The sequence below is a fragment of the Arachis stenosperma genome, chromosome 4 (assembly GCF_014773155.1).
Source record: "Arachis stenosperma cultivar V10309 chromosome 4, arast.V10309.gnm1.PFL2, whole genome shotgun sequence".
Lineage (NCBI taxonomy): Eukaryota > Viridiplantae > Streptophyta > Magnoliopsida > Fabales > Fabaceae > Arachis > Arachis stenosperma.
In genome coordinates, this window is record NC_080380.1 from 121,548,254 (window position 1) to 121,568,694 (window position 20,441).

Consider the following 20,441-nt stretch of genomic DNA (forward strand, 5'->3'; position numbering starts at 1 on the left):
GAACTACCAAAAAATAGAGAAGTTTGCCTATGCTCTCATATTAACATCTCGATGACTTCACCCGTACTTCCAAGCTCACACCATTAAGGTTCAGACCAACCAACCCATAAAGGGGATATTGCAGAAGACAGATCTAGCGGAAAGAATCCTACAATGGGCAATCAAGTTGTCCGAGTTCGACCTCCAATACGAGGCTCGGACAGCCATTAAATCACAATACTTAGCTGACTTCATTTTACAGACACCCCGGAAACCCCTATAGAGTGGAATATATACGTGGACAGTTCCTCAAATAAAACTGGAAGCGGCACTTGTGTGATAATTGAAAGCAACCAAGGAACCCAACTTGAGCTTTCCCTCAAATTCGGGTTCCCTGCCTCGAACAACCAGGCAGAATATGAAGCACTACTAGCTGGTTTGAAGCTGGCTAGGGAGGTTGGAGCCCAAAAACTCATCATCCTCAGTGACTCACAAGTAGTCACCTCACAAATAACAGGGAGCTACCAAGCCAAGGATCCCACCATGAAAAAATATTTGGATAAAACCAGGGAACAACTCAGACAACTCGGGGAATACGAGATCCGCCACATACCCCGCGAACAAAATGCTCGAGCTGATGTACTCTCAAAACTAGCCAGCACCAAACCAGGAGGCAACAATAAAAGCCTCATCCAAGAAATGCTACAAAGCCCCTCAATCTCGGAAGAGGAAAAAATCCTAGCCATAATAGGACAGGATCAAGGATGGATGACCCCCATAATTAACTACCTCAAAACAGGAATACTCCCTACAGATGAAAAGGAGGCAAAGAGGTTAAAACGGGAGGCACAATACTACACTATCATAAACAACACCCTATACAAAAGAGGTCTGTCGATACCATTATTAAAATGCGTACCGACCTCCAACACAAGGGAAGTTTTAGAGGAAGTACACAGTGGCATTTGTGGCAACCACCTCGGAGCACAAGCTCTCACTAAAAAGGTACTTCGGGCGGGATTTTATTGGCCAACTCTATAAAAAGAAGCTACAAAATTTGTAAAGACATGTCCACCATGCCAGAAACATGCCAACTTTCACATCGCCCCACCAGAAGAGCTCATCAGCGTAACTTCACCTTGGCCATTCACAAAGTGGGGACTCGATCTTCTCGGACCCTTTCCCCAGGGATTGGGACAAGTTAAATTCCTCATAGTCGGGGTAGACTATTTCACAAAGTGGATCGAAGCAAAATCCCTAGCCAACGCCACTGCTCAAAGAAGCCGGAAATTCCTATATAGGAACATTGTCACAAGGTTTGGGGTCCCATACTCCATCACCACAGATAATGGCACCCAATTCACAGATGCAAGCTTCAGAAAGTTAGTAGCTAACTTGAACATAAAATACCAGTTCACCTCCGTCGAACATCCCCAAGCCAATGGACAAGCCGAAGCGGCCAACAAAGTCATATTGGCTGGGCTGAAACAGAGATTGCAAGATGCAAAGGGAGCTTGGGCCGAAGAACTTCCACAAGTCCTATGGGCATATCGAACGACGCCACTCTCCACCATAAACGAATCACCATTTCGATTAGCGTACGGAGTGGAGGAAATGATCCCAGTAGAAGTCGAGGAAGGGTCGCCTAGAGTAGTCCACTACAATGAAGAAGCCAACTCTCAATTTCAAATAGAAGAGCTCGACCTACTTCCGGAAATCCAAGAAAGAGTTCGGATCAGGGAAGAAGCGCTAAAGCGTCGAATGGCTTCGAGATATAATAAAAAAGTAGTGCCAAGAGGTTTCGCTGAAAACGATCTCATACTAATCCGAAATGATATCGGAACAACTCGACCTGGGGAAGGAAAGCTGGCGGCAAACTGGAAAGGACCTTACCGAGTCATAGAAGTACTCGGAAAGGGCTACTACAGACTATCCGAACTCGACGGGTGAGAGTTCCCCAGATTGTGGCACGCCTGTAACTTAAGAAGGTACTATAGTTAGAAATAAAGGATCTCAGCGTGAGATGCACTCTTTTTCCTGAAAAGGTTTTTTAATGAGGCACCACATTGAGATCCAGAAATTATCCGATTCGAAAGGATAATAAACCTATATGTACATATTTTCATTGTCTTTTAAATAAAATATATTAGACGATTCTACAAGTTTGCAAGACGCATTAATCTGAAATGTTCATCGTCCGATTATAAAGCAACAGATTGGCAGAAAGTGAAAAACAAATTCACTGCACAATCACGATAAAAACCAACACAGATGAAAACCGTATTCATCTAAAGGTCGAATAAACGAGGATTTAATCCACCTTCTATAAATCGGCAAAGATGAAAAAAGAATAATACAAGAAGTTATCGAAAGTGATCCAGAGAAAGGACCTGACGAGGTCTTAACGAATTGCTAAAATAATAACTTAAAGACTAGCCGATGTAAAGAAATCGGACCAAGTCGACCCAAGTTATCAGCAAATCCCTGGAAAGAGGTCTGGCCAACCCTATAAAAGAGGAATTGCAATAACTTAGAAGAGATCGACATGACGAAGTCGGTCTCCTACAAACAAGTTATAAAAGTAATCCCTGAAAGAGACCTGACAAAGGTCCAAGAAAGAGGATTACAAAAATAACTTAGAAGAGGACGACGTAAAGAAGTCGGCCTCCTACAAACAAGTTATAAAAGTAATCCCTGAAAGAGACCTGACAAAGGTCCAAGAAAGAGGATTACAAAAATAACTTAGAAGAGGACGATGTAAAGAAGTCGGCCTCCTACAAACAAGTTATAAAAGTAATCCCTGAAAGAGACCTGACAAAGGTCCAAGAAAGAGGATCACAAAAATAACGTAGAAGAGAACGACGTAAAGAAGTTGGCCTCCTACAAACAAGTTATAAAAGTAATCCCTGAAAGAGACCTGACAAAGGTCCAAGAAAGAGGATTACAAAAATAACTTAAAAGAGGGCGACGTAAAGAAATCGGCCCCCTACAAATAAGTTATAAAAGTAATCCCTGAAAGAGTCCTGACAAAGGTCCAAGAAAGAGGATTACAAAAATAACTTAGAAGATGGCGACGTAAAGAAGTCAGCCTCCTACAAACAAGTTATAAAAGTAATCCCTGAAAGAGACCTGACAAAGGTCCAAGAAAGAGGATTACAAAAATAACTAAGAAGAGGACAATGTAAAGAAGTCAGCCTCCTACAAACAAGTTATAAAAGTAATCCCTGAAAGAGACCTGACAAAGGTCCAAGAAAGAGGATTACAAAAATAACTTAGAAGAGGGCGACGTAAAGAAATCGGCCCCCTACAAACAAGTTATAAAAGTAATCCCTGAAAGAGACCTGACAAAGGTCCAAGAAAGAGGATTACAAAAATAACTTAGAAGAGGGCGACGTAAAGAAGTCGGCCTCCTACAAACAAGTTATAAAAGTAGTCCCTGAAAGAGGCCTGACAAGGGTCCAAGAAAGAGGACTACAAAAATAACTTGGAAGAGGACCAACGTGAAGAAATCGGTTATGGATTGCTAGAAATAAATACAAGAGCGAGAAAACCGAAATACAAGTTGGACCCACACATCCACGACCTCAAAAGCTACAAGTACAAAGTGATCCAAAGAGGCTGAACAGCAAGGCCTTAACACTTCCAAAGCTTAGAAAAGTGCCAAGACAAGCACAAACAAGCATGATATAAACTACAAAGTTATAACAAGCTTCAGAGGCCACCAAAATCTGCCCCAAAAGCTACAAAGCTACTTTTGTTTTTCAAAATAAAGTTGCTAAACAAGCAACTAAGAAGTGTCAGCAGCTAACAAAACATCAATAAAGAGTTTAAAAGCCCACAAGTCGGGCAATATACAAACAAAGATAGAAAAGTCAGTCAAACACCAGAAGGCTTCTCGACAGCATCAGTACGGGGCGAAGGAGGGCGAGCCTGAAGAGGCACTGTATCCACTGTACCATCATCCCTATTCAGAATTTGGCAATCCGGATCAGACACGGGATGATCGACCTCAACGGGGGGAACTGAAGAAGTTGACACTTTGGCAGAAGGCACAGGGGGAGGCTCGACATCGTCATCATCCTGGTCATCAGGGACAATTTTACCATCCCTCACAACATTGTCTAGGCTAAAAAGAGTAAGGTCGGCCTCGGGAGCAATAATTCGAACCTGCTCCTTCAGGTTCTCATAAGCAGCATTTACGCTGCCAACAAGATGACATTGGAGCTCAGAGTAATCAGCTCGGGCGTTCTCCAACTCCTCCTTCAGGCGCATTCCCTCCCGATAGGAGTTGACGTAGCTATCTTTGTGCGTCAATGCTGTGTCCTCGGCCAACCTCACAGAAGCTGCCAAAGCAAGGGAGCTAGTCTTCTCATTCTTCAGCTCCTTTTCCAGTTTGGCCACCTTCACCTCAAGCTCCTCCTTCAAGCCCTTCATCCGATCGAACTCCCGTTTTGCCTCCTTCATAAAAGATTTGGTGGCATGGAGAGGAAGGTTTTGAGTAGTCCGGTACAGGGCAGCCCCCATATGTGCCATCCTAACACTACTCCGAGTTATAAAATCTAAATGGCGAAGGAGTGACACATCATCCATATCAAGAGCACCGTAAGGACCGATCTGTTGATCTACGAACTCAACTGCATCGAAATCAGGGGCATCAAGGTTGAAAGGCTCAATTGTTTTTTGCTTCTTGAGGGGAGGAGCACCAGAAGCAGCGGCAGAAGACTGTGGAGGCTTAGCCAGACGAACCCGAGGAGTGGGAATCACCTTCCTCGGCCCAGGGGAACTTGGCACGGGCGGCTTCACTTGAACTTGAGAAGATCCCTCTCCGGCCGCCTTGGCCGAGATGTTTTGAGCAGCAGCCGCCTTCCTTGCCTTTTTGAAGGCCTTCATGGAATCATTGTTTTTTGACATCTCTGCAAAAATAGAATCAGCCACAGTAAAGGGTTACAATCACAGCAAGAGGAAGCAAAATTAAGAAACAAGTACAGAAACAAACCAGACAGTACCCAAAACAATCCGAACCAGAGACGTGTCATTCAAAAACCTTTTTGTATCAAGATGGGGTGGTTCCCCCCACAAATCTTCAAGAACAATAACAAAAGCCCGCTCAACCTCGTCAAGCATCTCCCATGTATAATGAGACACCCTCACATGCTTCTGCCACTCTAGAGGGAAAGCAGGCTCATCATTTTCATCAAAAAAAAAGGGCAAAAACACATGGCAAAAAACTTTAAAGAAGTAATTCTTAAAGTCCTTGAAAGACTCATCATACATGGCAAAAACTTTATGACCCTGGGCAGACCTGAAAGAAACCCAGGAAGCTTTCTTTTTGGAAGAGGCACCAGGCTTGGCAGAGACAAATAGATAAAGGAAAAGAGTCTGAGAAGGTGTTACGCCTAACTTTTGGCAAAGCAGCTGAAAAATCTTGATAAAACTCCAGGAATTCGGATGAAGTTGGGATGGGGCAATGTTACACAACCACAACAAGTCGGTCTCGAAAGCAGTAAAAGAAAAAGTAACATCCAGCTGGCTGAAGAAATATTCATAGGCATAGAAGAAGGGACGCTCTCCCTCGACGGAAGTAGGAAAACAAACCCTCTCGTCAGAGTCGGGAGCTACAAGCTCATAATCCCTCTCCCGGGCACTGCTACCACAAATCCTATAACGTTTCCTCAGCTCTACACAAAACTCAGCGTCCACAACAGAGACACACATCAAGACAAGGGAGTCCAGCCAATCGGACATCCCCTCGGGAATTTTGGAACACATCTCTACAATATTATTGCGAGAAGACATGAGGTCAACTAATCCTACAATAAGAAAAGAAGAATTGGATTACTAAAAACATCTCGGACAACTCGACTAATATGATACTGAAGAACAAACAGAAAAGGAAAATCCCAAAACTCAAACCAAAGTCTTGGGGCATCCTTTGGAGGCAGTAACAAAGCAAGGTTTCAAGAAAAATCTACAGCTTACGTCCCGGCATCTTTCAAACAAGAAAAGAAGATTTCAAATAAACAAACGTTGCAAATGTTTCGAAAAAGGAAAGTAAAAACACAAAAGTCATCAAAGCCATTATCTTTCTACAGTCTATCAGCAGAGAGCATTGTCAACGTCAAACATGCCAAGCGGAAAAAAGTCAAAGACACAACCTTTTTCAGAATCAAGCAAAAACCATCATCAGAAGCATAAGCAGAAATGGTGATAACATTCAAAAGCCCTAAAAGCATCAAACAAAAAGGCGGAAAATTTTATGCAAAAGACGAAGAAACTCCAGAACACACAGCGACCAGGCATAGCAAAAGGCAGAAAGATCCAAACTTTCTCCAAGCAAAATCAAAACTTTCTCAAAAACAAACATATAAAGTGACGCAGAAAGAGGAAGGAAGAAGAACCAAACCTGGGAAAATAGGAGAAAGCCTCAAAGGAAGGCAGAAAAATGGAAGCGACAGGCGAAAGAGCCACCCCTCAAACTCGCCAGAAGTAGGAAATGGAAGGTGAAATCCAGAATCACCTCTCTTCCACAGAAAGCAGTAGCAAAGTAGGCATCGCAGGAAGAAACTATGAACTCTAGGCGAGAAACAGAAAGCGAGAGAGAAAAGGGAGAAGTTACGAAGAAAGACGGAGAAGAAAAACCTTTTCTGATCGCAAAATTCAAAATAAAATGCCAAAGGAAAAACGGGGCAATTATTGCCAATTAATGAAGGTATTAAACCCTCGCACGTTTCCAAAGCGCTGATATAAAAGCGCGCGCTTTTAAAGGAAAACGTTCCACATTCAAAAAGGCTCTACAAAGAAAGGAATCGACAAAATGCTTGAGTTTGGCTTCACTAGAGAAGGACCGAAGTCAAGGACTCGACCTCAAAAAAGAAGACCGAGCTCAAAGCAGGGGCACTGTTCATTCCCTGGGTCGAGCTGTCTGACCCGGGATGATTGGCGACAAAGCGACCGACCTCTTTAGGTCAGGCAAACCAACCTCTTCTCAAAGAGCTCGGCCAAGTCGACAGGAAAGCCCAACGAAGGGCCCAAATAGAGGAACACAACCCAAATCCAAAGGCAGCCTAAGCCTATAGAGATAAGGGCGGTTCCCTTGGAGATAAGATGACCTCACTCAAAGATAAGATAAGATAAGATAACTAACTTATCTTATCTAGGAAGGTCACTCCACACCATTAAAAATACACTAGAGCACCCAAGTATAACTCATACTCTGATTATACATAAAACCTGCTTAATACCCTTGCTAACTTAAGTATCGGAGTCCCTTGTAGGTACCCCCACCCTTCGGTGACAAAGGATTAGCAGCACCAGTCCAACAAGTCGGATACACCATCTCCGGCCGCCATACACCAGCCGGACACGTCGGTTCCGACTAGTACAAAAGATCTCGTCCGAGATCGACCTACAGTTTCAGGTAACCCTCGGAACATATACTAACAAGTTTGAGGAGCTTTGTCGGTTCTCTAAAAGCCCCCAAGGTGCTCTAGAGGATTACGAGGAATGGAAACTGTTCATACCCTGGGTCGAGCTGACCGACCCGGGTTGCTTGATGACAGGTCGACCGGCCCCTTCAGGTCAGGACTATTCGACCTCTTCTCAAAGAGCTCGGCCAAATCACCAGGAAAAGCCCAAAAAGGGCCCAAACAGAGGAACACGACCCAAATCCCAAGGCAGTCCATGCCTATAGAGATAAGGGCGATTCCCTTAAAGATAAGATGACTTCACTCAAAGATAAGATAAGATAACTATCTTATCTCCAGAAAAGTCACTCCTCATCATTATAAATACACTGGAGCACCCAGGTATAACTCACACTCTGATCCTACTAAAAACCTACTTAATACCCTTGTTAACTTAAGCATCGGAGTCCCTTGCAGGTACCACCACCCTCCGGTAGGGGTGTAATCGGCTCGGTTCGGTTCGGTTTTGGACCGAAAACCAATCGAACCGACCTGATCGGTTCTTCAAAGAGGCTAACCGTTTGGTTGGCTGCTGTTTGAGCAACCGAACCGAACCAACAGCGGTTTGGTTCGGTCAATTTTTTCAGTTTTTTTTACACCTACTTATCTCAATTTAAAATGCCATAAAATGAAATTTAAAACTTTCAATAAACTAGAATAACAAGAGTTTATCACATCCGAATCCAATACAAAGTCAACTTAATTAAACATAAAACAAAGACAATTAAAAATGTCTAGTAAAACAACAAAAATAAACATAGTTTAAACCGAAACATTCACTTTAAAACAAATAAAAGCCAAACAGCCACCATGTTTAATCAGAATCCACACCAGACTCATCCTCATCTTCTCTGGTTGGTGCAATTTCTACAAAAATAAAACAAAAAAATCAATATAGATTATAAATTATAAACATAAACCATAAAAGGAACTACAAATTTCTTTTTTGCATACCTAATTCAAGTTTCTCAAACCCTTCAATAAGCACCTCAAAATCAGTTGTCATTGAAGAAGCACGAAGCCAATTTTGTGTGCATATCAATGCCTCAACTGGCTTTGGAGTTAAAGAACTTCTATAGTTGTTAAGCACTCTTCCACCAGTGCTAAAAGCTGATTCTGAAGCAACAGTCGAAACCGGCATTGCTAAGACATCTCTAGCTATTTGGGATAAGATAGGATACTTGCTAGAATTTACCTTTCACCAATTCAATATGTCAAAAGTATTTTGATCACGATGCTTCTCTAAACCATCCATCAAATACAAATCCACCTCATTCTTGTTGATGATCTCATGAAAATGTACCTCCTTGAAAAAATCACCAGCCATGTCGCCATCAAGTACTCCCACATCTGATGCATCATCCATTATTGCTGAAGTAAAAGATCTACCCCCATTATTTGCACTCACATAGCAATCAAACATCTTGGAGAAGGTCTCTTTCACTTTTGCACCCAAAAAATCAGCATCATCCTTATCATATAGCTTTTCAAAGCTAAAGTTCACAAACTTCAACTTGTATCTAGGATCAAGAACCACAGCAACAAAAATCATCATATTGATATTTTTTATGTTACCCCAGTACTTGTCATACTTAAGCTTCATCCTCTCAGCCATACTCCCAAGTAATAGATCTCGACTACCACAAGAAGCCTTGAACACTCGCAAAATCTTACAAAACTCATGAAAATATTGAGAAGAAGTCACAAGCAAACTACCAGACACACTCTTTGTAACATCATGAAAAATTTTCAAGAATTCCATAAAGTGTTTTGCATTGTCCCAATCAATATTCCGCGGAATACCACCTTGCATTAGAGCATATTCTGTATCTCTCTCCCCTAGCTGCTTGAACACCTTTTGAAACTTCAAACTACTTTCAAGCATAGTGTATGTAGAGTTCCATCTAGTGGGAACATCGAGTTGAACAGTACACTTGTCTTGTATCCTAGCTTCCTTTATGAAAATTTTTAATCTATTCATGCGACTAGGGGAAGCATGCACATATCTAATATCATTTCTTATCTTACTAATAGATTCATGCATCTCTTTCAATCCATCATTAACAACAAGATTAAGAATATGTGCACAACACCTAACATGCAAATGTTCTCCTTTCAAAGGATGTAAATTCCAATCTTCCATTCTAGTTCTTAGATAAGATATTGCAGTATCATTAGAACTAGCATTATCAACAGTAATTGTGAACACTCTAGATATCCCCCACCCCAAAAGACATCTCTCAATTTTTCTACCGATTATTTCTCCCTTGTGGTTTTTAATAAGACAAAAATTGATAATCCTCTTTTGCAATTTCCAATCATGATTGGTGCATGAAATTGCAATCACACTTTTGCAATCCGCACAACTAACCAGCAAGTGCACTGGGTCGTCCAAGTAATACCTTACGTGAGTAAGGGTCGATCCCACAGAGATTATTGGTTTGAAGCAAGCTATGTTTATTTTATTAATCTTAGTCAGGATGCCAATAAGGTTATTTGGATTTAATTGTAAGAAGTAAAAGTGTTTGGAATAAGTAATTGTTACTTTATTAATGAAGAACATGTTGGGGTTTTGGAGATGCTTTGTCCTCTGAACTTCAACTCTTCCTTGAAATCCTTTTCCACACACAAGGCTCCTTATATGGCAAGCTGTATGTAGGGTGTCACCATTGTCAGTGGCTACCTCCCATCCTCTCAGTGAAAATGGTCTAGATGCTCTGTCACAGCACGACTAATCAGCTGTTGGTTCTCGATCATGTTGGAATAGGATCCATTGATCCTTTTGCGTTTGTCATCACGCCCAGCAATCGTGAGTTTGAAGCTCGTCATAGCCATTCAATCCTTGAATCCTACTCGGAATACCACAGACAAGGTTTAGACCTTCCGGATCCTCAAGAGTGGCCGCCATCAATTCTAGCTTATACCACGAAGATTCTGATTAAGGAATCTAAGAGAAGCTCATTCAGTCTGATGTAGAACGCAGGTGGTTGTCAGGCACACGTTCATGGATCTGAGGAAGGTGATGAGTGTCACGGATCATCACCTTCTTCATGTTTAAGCGCGAATGAACATCTTAGATAGGAACAAGCGTGTTTAAATGGAAAACAAAGGTAATTGTATTAATTCATCGAGACGCTGCAGAGCTCCTCACCCCCAACAATGGAGTTTAGAGACTCATGCTGCCAAAAGGTACAAATTTCAGATCTAAAATGTCATGAGGTACAAAATAAGTCTCTAAAAGTTGTTTAAATAGTAAACTAGTAACCTAGGTTTACAGAATATGAGTAAACTAAGATAATTGGTGCAGAAATCCACTTATGGGGCCCACTTGGTATGTGCTGGGGCTGAGACTTAAGTCTCTCACGTGCTTGGGCTGTTTCTGGAGTTGAACGCCAGGTTGTAACGTGTTTTGGGCGTTGAACTCCAACTTGTAACCTGTTTCTGGCGCTGGACGCCAGACTGCAACATGGAACTGGCGTTGAACGCCAGTTTACGTCATCTATCTTCGCGCAAAGTATAAACTATTATATATTGCTGGAAAGCCCTGAATATCTACTTTTCAACCCAATTGAGAGCGCGTCAATTGGACTCCTGTAGCTCCAAAAAATCCATTTCGAGTGTAGGGAGGTCAGGATCCAACAGCATCAGCAGTCCTTTTTCAGCCTAACTCAGATTTTTGCTCAGCTCCCTCAATTTCAGCCAGAAAATACCTGAAATCACAGAAAAACACACAAACTCATAGTAAAGTCCAGAAATATTATTTTTTCCTAAAAACTAATAATATTCTACTAAAACTAATTAAAACATACTAAAATCTACATGAAATTACCCCCCAAAAAGCGTATAAAATATCCGCTCATCACAACACCAAACTTAAACTGTTGCTTGTCCCAAGCAACTAGATGAACAAAATAGGATAAAAAGAATTTAAGGAGCAATAAAATCTCCGAGTTTTAAGTGAAGCTCATATTCTAATTTGGATGAGCGGGGCTAGTAGCTTTTTGTTTCTGAACAGTTTTGGCATCTCACTTTATCCTTTGAAATTTAAAATGATTGGCATCCATAGGAACTCAGAATTCAGATAGTATTATTGATTCTCCTAGTGTAGTATGTTGATTCTTGAACACAGTTACTTTATGAGTCTTGGCCGTGGCCCTAAGCACTTTGTTTTCCAGTATTACCACCGGATACATAAATGCCACAGACACATAAATGGGTGAACCTTTTCAGATTGTGACATAGCTTTGCTAAAGTCCCCAATTGGAGGTGTCCAGAGCTCTTAAGCACACTCTTTTTGCTTTGGATCACGACTTTAACCACTCAGTCTCAAGCTTTTCACTTGGACCTGTATGCCACAAGCACATGGTTAGGGACAGCTTGATTTAGCCGCTTAGGCCTGGATTTATTTCCTTGGGCCCTCCTATCCATTAATGCTCAAAGCCTTGGATCCTTTTTACCCTTGCCTTTTAGTTTTAAGGGCTATTGGCTTTTTTTGCTTGCTTTTTCTTTCTCTCTCTCTCTTTTTTTTTTTTTTTGCAAAATTTTTTTTTCACTGCTTTTTCTTGCTTCAAGAATCAATTTCTTTTGATTTTTCAGATCATCAATAACATTTCTCTTTTTCATCATTCTTTCAAGAGCCAACAATTTTAACATTCATAAACAACAAGATCAAAAATATGCACTGTTCAAGCATTCATTCAGAAGACAAAAAGTATTGCCACCACATATAAATAATTAGAATTTTTCTTATTAAGAACTCGAAAAAAAATATTGCCTCTTTTATTCTAAAAATCTACTATTTTATTCATGTTTGATGATGATGAGAAAAATAAATTATAACTTAATTAGAATTAAAATCAAAGTAGAGATACTAATTACTACTACTAATATATAACTTCTAAGGTAAATTTCTAATAAGAACAGTTATCACAGAGTTAAGGCAAAGATTGGGACTCAACAACCTTTATTTTGGGAAGTGGGGGTTCCTCTAGTCTGTGGGATGCTTGATCCTTCAAGTCACATCCTTACTCTTCCTGTTCCCTTAGGTGCCATGATCTTGATGAGTTTTAGCTCAGTGATCATGGCAAATCACACCAAACTTAGAGGTTTGCTTGTCCTCACGCAAAAGAAAGGATAGGAGAGGAATAGAGGGAGACGCAATTTCGAAATCCAAAAGATATGATGAGTTGAAAAAGATTTGAAAAAGATTTGGATTGGAAAAAGATTTGTGTTTATGAATTAAGATACATTTGATATTTTTGAAAAAGGGATTTTAGAAATTAGGGTTTTTAGAAATTAGGATTAAAATTTTTGGAATTGAAGGATGATATTTTGAAACATGTTTATGCAATAAATCATGAATTGAAACATAAAAATTAGAAAATTTATGGAGAAAAACGAATTTTACCTCCTCCCCACCATTCTGGCGTTAAACGCCCAAACGCTGCATGTTTTGGGCGTTTAACTCCCAATTGCTGCCTCTCCTGGGCGTTCAACGCCCAGCTGTTGCTTCTTTCTGGCGTTGAACGCCAGGAAGTCCTTTGTCACTTAGCGTTTTTCTGAATGCCCAGGACGCTGTCAATCTGGCGTTAAACACCCAGAAGGTGCTTCTTTCTGGCGTTTAACGTCCAGAAGATGCTCCTTTCTGGCGTTCAACGCCCAGATGGCTATCCTTACTGGCGTTGAACGCCCAGTGGATGCTTCTTTTGGGCGTTCAATGCCCAAAACATTTCTTACTGGATTTTTCATGCCAGTGAGCTTCCAAATTCCCCTGTAACTCTGTGAATTCAATCAATTGCTATTTTACCTTTTGAAGATACTTTGACCTATACCTGTAAAAATCAATTAATTAACAAAAACAAATAAAATTAAATTTTGTAAATGGCTGGGTTCCCAGCAAGCGCTTCTTTATTGTCCTTAGCTGGACTATTACTAAGCTCTAATCAAGTCTCAGTTTTGACCATTCTTGCTCAAAATTACCTTCAAGATAATGTTTAACTCTTTGTCTATTAACGATGAACTTTTTGTTAGAGTCATTATCCTGAAGCTCTACGTATCCATATGGTGATACACTTGTAATCACATATGGACCTCTCCACCGGGATTTTAATTTCCCTGGGAATAATTTGAGCCTAGAATTAAATAGCAGAACTTTCTGCCCCGGCTCAAAGACTCTGGATGACAGCTTCTTATCATGCCATCTTTTTGTTTTCTCTTTGTAAATTTTTGCATTCTCGAAAGCATTGAGTCTAAATTCCTCGAGCTCATTTAACTGGAGCAATCGTTTTTCTCCAGCTAACTTGGCATCAAGGTTCAGAAATCTAGTTGCCCAGTAGGCCTTGTGTTCCAGTTCCACTAGCAAGTGACATGCCTTTCCATACACAAGCTGGTATGGAGAGGTCCCTATAGGGGTCTTGAATGCTGTTCTGTATGCCCACAGAGCATCATCCAAGATTCTTGCCCAATCCCTTCTACGGTTAATTACAGTCCGTTCCAGAATTCTTTTGAGTTCTCTATTTGAGACTTCATCTTGCCCATTAGTCTGTGGGTGATATGGAGTAGCCACCCTGTGGCTAACTCCGTAACGAACCAAAGCAGAATAGAGCTGTTTATTGCAGAAATGAGTGCCCCCATCACTGATTAATACTCTAGGGGTACCAAATCTGCTGAAGATGTGTTTCTGGAGGAATTTTAACACTATTTTAGTGTCATTAGTGGGTGTTGCAATAGCTTCCACCCATTTGGATACATAATCCACTGCCACCAGAATATAAGTGTTTGAGTATGATGGTGGGAAAGGTCCCATGAAGTCAATACCCCATACATCAAACAACTCAATCTCCAAGATCCCTTGTTGAGGCATGGCATAACTGTGAGGCAGATTACCAGATCTTTGGCAACTGTCACAATTAAGTACAAACACTCGGGAATCTTTATAGAGAGTAGGCCAGTAGAAGCCACATTGGAGGATTCTTGTGGCTGTTCGCTCACTTCCAAAATGTCCTTCATACTGTGATCCATGGCAGTGCCATATGATCTTCTGCGCTTCTTCTTTAGGCAAACATCTACAGATTACTCCGTCTGCACATCTCTTAAAGAGATATGGTTCATCCCAAAGATAGTACTTTGCATCTGTGATCAATTTCTTTTATTGCTGCCTACTGTACTCTTTGGGTATGAACCTCACTGCCTTGTAGTTTGCAATATCTGCAAACCATGGCACTTCCTGGATGGCAAAGAGTTGCTCATCCGGAAAGGTTTCAGAGATCTCAGTAAGAAGGAGGAACGCCCCTTCTACTAGTTCTATTCGGGACAGGTGATCTGCTACTTGGTTTTCTGTCCCTTTTCTGTCTCTTATTTCTATATCGAACTCTTGTAGAAGCAGCACCCATCTGATAAGTCTGGGTTTTGAATCCTGCTTTGTGAGTAGATATTTAAGAGCAGTATGATCAGTGTACACAATCACTTTTGATCCTACTAAATAGGATCTAAACTTGTCAATGGCGTAAACCACTGCAAGCAGCTCTTTTTCTGTGGTTGTGTAGTTCTTCTGTGCATTATTTAGAACACGACTGGCATAGTAAATAACGTGCAGGAGCTTGTCATGCCTTCGTCCCAATACTGCACCAATGGCATGGTCACTGGCATCACACATTAGTTCAAATGGCAATGTCCAGTTTGGTGCAGAGATTATTGGTGCTGTGACCAATTTAGCTTTTAGAGTCTCAAATGCCTGCAGACACTCTTTATCAAAGATAAATGGCGTGTTAGCAGCTAGCAGGTTGCTCAGAGGTTTGGCGATTTTTGAAAAATCCTTTATAAACCTCCTATAGAATCTTGCATGCCCTAGAAAGCTTCTGATTGCCTTAACATTGGCAGGTGGTGGTAATTTTTCAATTATCTCTACCTTAGCTTGATCCACCTCTATTCCTTTGTTCGAAATTTTGTGCCCAAGGACAATTCCTTCAGTCACCATAAAGTGACACTTCTCCCAATTTAAAACCAGGTTAGTCTCTTGGCATCTTTTTAGAACAAGTGCTAGATGGTTAAGACAGGAGGTGAATGAGTCTCCAAATACTGAAAAGTCATCCATGAAGACTTCCAGAAATTTTTTCACCATATCAGAGAAAATTGAGAGCATGCACCTTTGAAAGGTTGTCGGTGCATTGCACAGGCCAAATGGCATCCTTCTGTATGCAAACACTCCAGATGGGCATGTGAATGCCGTTTTCTCTTGATCCTGGGGATCTACTACAATTTGATTATAACCTGAATATCCATCCAAGAAGCAGTAGTATTCATGACCTGCTCGTCTTTCTAGCATTTGGTCTATGAATGGTAAAGGAAAATGATCCTTTCTGGTAGCTGTATTGAGCCTTCTATAATCAATACACATACGCCATCCTGTAACTGTTCTTGTAGGAACCAGTTCATTTTTTTCATTATGAACCACTGTCATGCCTCCCTTCTTAGGGACGACTTGGACAGGGCTTACCCAGGGGCTATCAGAAATAGGATAAATAATCCCAGCCTCTAGTAATTTAGTGACCTCCTTCTGCACCACTTCCTTCATGGCTGGAATCAGCCGCCTTTGTGGTTGAACCACTGGCTTGGCGTCACCCTCCAATAGGATCTTGTGCATGCATCTGGCTGGGCTAATGCCCTTAAGATCACTGATGACCACCCAAGAGTTGTCTTGTGTGTCCTTAGCACTTGAATTAGTGCTTCCTCTTCCTGTGGCTCTAGGGCAGAGCTTATGATTACAGGAAAGGTATCACCTTCTCCCAAAAATGCATATTTCAGGGATGGTGGTAATGGTTTGAGCTCTGGTTTGGGAGGTTTCTCCTCTTCCTGAGGGATTTTCAGAGGTTCTATTATTCTCTCTGATTCCTCCAAATCAGGTTGAACATCTTTAAAGATGTCCTCTAACTCTGATTCGAGACTCTCAGCCATATTGACCTCTCTTACCAGAGAGTCAATGATATCAACACTCATGCAGTCATTTGGGGTGTCTGGATGTTGCATGGCTTTGACAACATTCAACTTGAACTCCTCCTCATTGACTCTCAAGGTTACTTCCCCTTTTTGGACGTCAATAAGGGTTCGGCCAGTTGCTAGGAAAGGTCTTCCTAGAATGAGAGTTGCACTCTTGTGCTCCTCCATTTCTAGCACCACAAAGTCAGTAGGAAAGGCAAATGGCCCAACCTTGACAATCATGTCTTCAATCACGCCTGATGGGTATTTAATGGAGCCATCAGCAAGTTGAAGACATATCCGGATTGGTTTGACTTCTTCAGTCAAACCAAGCTTTGTGATAATAGATGCAGGTATTAGGTTGATACTTGCCCCAAGATCACATAGAGCTTGCTTGGTACAATTACCCTCTAATGTGCATGGTATCATAAAGCTCCCGGGGTCTTTAAGCTTCTCTGGTAAGCTTTTCAGAATGACTGCACTGCATTCTTCAGTGAGGTAAACTTTTTCAGTTTCTCTCCAATCCTTCTTATGACTTAAGATATCTTTCATGAACTTAGCATAAGAGGGTATTTGCTTAAGTGCTTCTGCAAACGGAATCTTTATTTCAAGAGTCCTGAGATAGTCTGCAAAGCAGGCAAATTGCTTATCCTGTTCTGGTTGGCAGAGTTTTTGAGGATAAGGCATTTTGGCTTTATATTCCTCAACTTTAGTTGCTGCAGGTTTATTACCTACAGAAGTGGGTTGGGAAGTCTTTTTAGAAGGGTTGTTATCAGCACTTGTATGTGACTGATCTCCCACTGGCGTTTGAATGCCAGGGGTGGAAGCTAGAGTGGCATTAGACGCCAACTCCTTATCTGTTACTGGCATCTGAACGCCAGAACTGTGCTCCCTTTGGGCGTTCAACGCCGGATTCATGCTTGTTTCTGGCATTGAACGCCAGGAATGAGCATGGTCTGGGCGTTCAGCGCCAGTATTATTCCTCTCTGGGTTCTGATTGTCCTCAGAGGGATTTTGAGTAGCCATTTGTTCATTTCTTGGCTTCCTGCTGCTTTGAAGTGAGGTATTTAATGTTTTCCCACTTCTTAATTGAACTGCTTGGCATTCTTCTGTTATTTGTCTTGACAATTGCTTTTCTGTTTGCTTTAACTGTACTTCCATATTCCTGTTAGCCATTCTTGTTTCCTGTAGTATTTCCTTGAATTCGGCTAGCTGCTGAGTTAGAAAGTCCAACTGCTGATTGAATTCATTAGCCTGATCTACAGGACTGAGTTCAGTAGTTACTGTTTTAGCTTCTTCTTTCATGGAAGATTCACTGCTTAGGTACATATGCTGATTTCTGGCAACTGTATCAATGAGTTCTTGGGCTTCTTCAATTGTTTTTCTCATATGTATAGATCCACCAGCTGAGTGATCTAGAGAAATCTGAGCTTTTTCTGCAAGCCCATAGTAGAAGATGTCTAATTGCACCCACTCTGAAAACATTTCAGAGGGCATTTTCTTAGCATCTCTCTGTATCTCTCCCAGGCATCATAAAGGGATTCATTATCTCCTTGTTTGAAGCCTTGGATGCTTAGCCTTAGCTGTGTCATCCGTTTTGGAGGAAAATAGTGATTCAGGAATTTTTCTGACAGCTATTTCCATGTTTTTATGCTGTTCCTAGGTTGGTTATTTAACCACCTCTTAGCTTGATCTTTTACAGCAAATGGAAACAGTAATAATCTGTAGACATCCTGATCTACTTCCTTATCATGTACTGTGTCAGCAATTTGTAAAAATTGTGCCAGAAATTCTGTAGGTTCTTCATGTGGAAGACCGGAATACTGGTAGCTTTGTTGCACCATGATAATGAGCTGAGGATTCAACTCAAAGCTACTAACTCCAATGGAGGGACATATACTACTCCCATATGAAGCAGTAGTGGGGTTAGCATATGACCCCAGAGTCCTTCTGGACTGTTCATTTCCACTTATGTCCATGTTGGAGTAAAGGGGGTAATGTGGATTTAAATTTTTAGTTTATAAATAAATAAAAAAAATTTTGAAATAAAATAAAATAAAAACCAAAATAAAAATAAGATAAAATAAGAAAATTAAAAAAAAAAGTTACTAAGAATTTGAAAATATTTTATGAAGATTTTCGAAAAAGTGATGAGAGAAAAAGTGGTTAGGATATTTTCGAAAAAAGATAAAAATATATATAATTTTTTTTTAAATCTTAAAAAGATAAGAATTGAAAAATTTTGAAATTGAAATCTGAATTTTTATAAAAAAATTTCGAAAATATAGTTTAAAATTAGTTAGAAAAGATATTTTTTTTGAATTTTGAATTTTATGATGAAAGAGAAAAACACATAAAAGACACAAGACTTAAAATTTTTAGATCTAATGCTCCTTATTTTCGAAAATTTTGGAGGGAAAACACCAAGGAACACCAAACTTAAAAACTTTAAGATCAAAACACAAGAAAGACTCAAGAACACCTTGAAGATTCACAAGAACACCAAGAACAAAAGAAAGAACACCAAACTTAAAATTTTTAGAAGACTTTAATAAAATTTTCGAAAATTATGAAAAGATTAACAAGAAAACACCAAACTTAAAGTTTGGCACAAGATTAAATCAAGAAAATTTATTTTTGAAAAAGATTTTAAAAAGAAGATACCCAATTGCCAAGAACATACGCCAACGCTCTAGCCAACTGAGCTAAAAATGTAACGTGTTTTAAAGATGTATTATCTTTATAGATAAGAATAAATTTTTTTTTTGAAAACTAATATTTTGAAAAAGCACAAGAAAAACAAGAAAAGACACATAACAAGACAAACCAAAGATCAAACAAGAAAATTGACAAGAACAATTTGAAGATCAAGGAACAACAAAGAACACTAATTCGAAAATTTAAAGGAAAATACAAGATATGCAATTGACACCAAACTTAGAACAAGACACTAAACTCAAAGAAAAATTAAAAATTAATAAAGAAAAATAATAATTTTTTTTTGAAAAGAAAATAAAAGACTCTGACCCAATTGCCAAAATCTTCCTAATCTAAGAAATAAAATAAACCTTTAGTTGTTCAAACTCGAACAATCCCCGGCAACGGCGCCAAAAACTTGGTGCACGAAATTGCAATCACACTTTTGCAATCCGCACAACTAACCAGCAAGTGCACTGGGTCGTCCAAGTAATACCTTACGTGAGTAAGGGTCGATCCCATAGAGATTATTGGTTTGAAGCAAGCTATGTTTATTTTATTAATCTTAGTCAGGATGCCAATAAGGTTATTTGGATTTAATTGTAAGAAGTAAAAGTGTTTGGAATAAGTAATTGTTACTTTATTAATGAAGAACATGTTGGGGTTTTGGAGATGCTTTGTCCTCTGAACTTCAACTATTCCTTGAAATCCTTTTCCACACGCAAGGCTCCTTACATGGCAAGCTGTATGTAGGGTGTCACCATTGTCAGTGGCTACCTCCCATCCTCTCAGTGAAAATGGTCCAGATGCTCTGTCATAGCACGGCTAATCAGCTGTTGGTTCTCGATCATGTTGGAATAGGATCCATTGATTCTTTTGCGTTTGTCATCACGCCCAGCAATCGCGAGTTTGAAGCTCGTCACAGCCATTCAATCCTTGAATCCTACTCGGAATACCACAGACAAGGTTTAGACCTTCCGGATCCTCAAGAGTGGCCGCCATCAATTCTAGCTTATACCACGAAGATTCTGATTAAGGAATCTAAGAGAAGCTCATTCAGTCTGATGTAGAACGGAGGTGGTTGTCAGGCACACGTTCATGGATCTGAGGAAGGTGATGAGTGTCACGGATCATCACCTTCTTCATGTTTAAGTGCGAATGAACATCTTAGATAGAAACAAGCGTGTTTAAATGGAAAACAAAGGTAATTGTATTAATTCATCGAGACGCTGCAGAGCTCCTCACCCCCAACAATGGAGTTTAGAGACTCATGCTGCCAAAAGGTACAAATTTCAGATCTAAAATGTCATGAGGTACAAAATAAGTCTC

General features: G+C 40.3%; 1 pseudogene; it reads right to left on the reverse strand.

Annotated features, from left to right (window-relative positions):
• Positions 1-8,256: 8,256 nt before the first annotated feature.
• LOC130975407 (zinc finger BED domain-containing protein RICESLEEPER 1-like) overlaps positions 8,257-20,441 on the reverse strand; it is a 33,461-nt pseudogene continuing 21,276 nt past the window's right edge.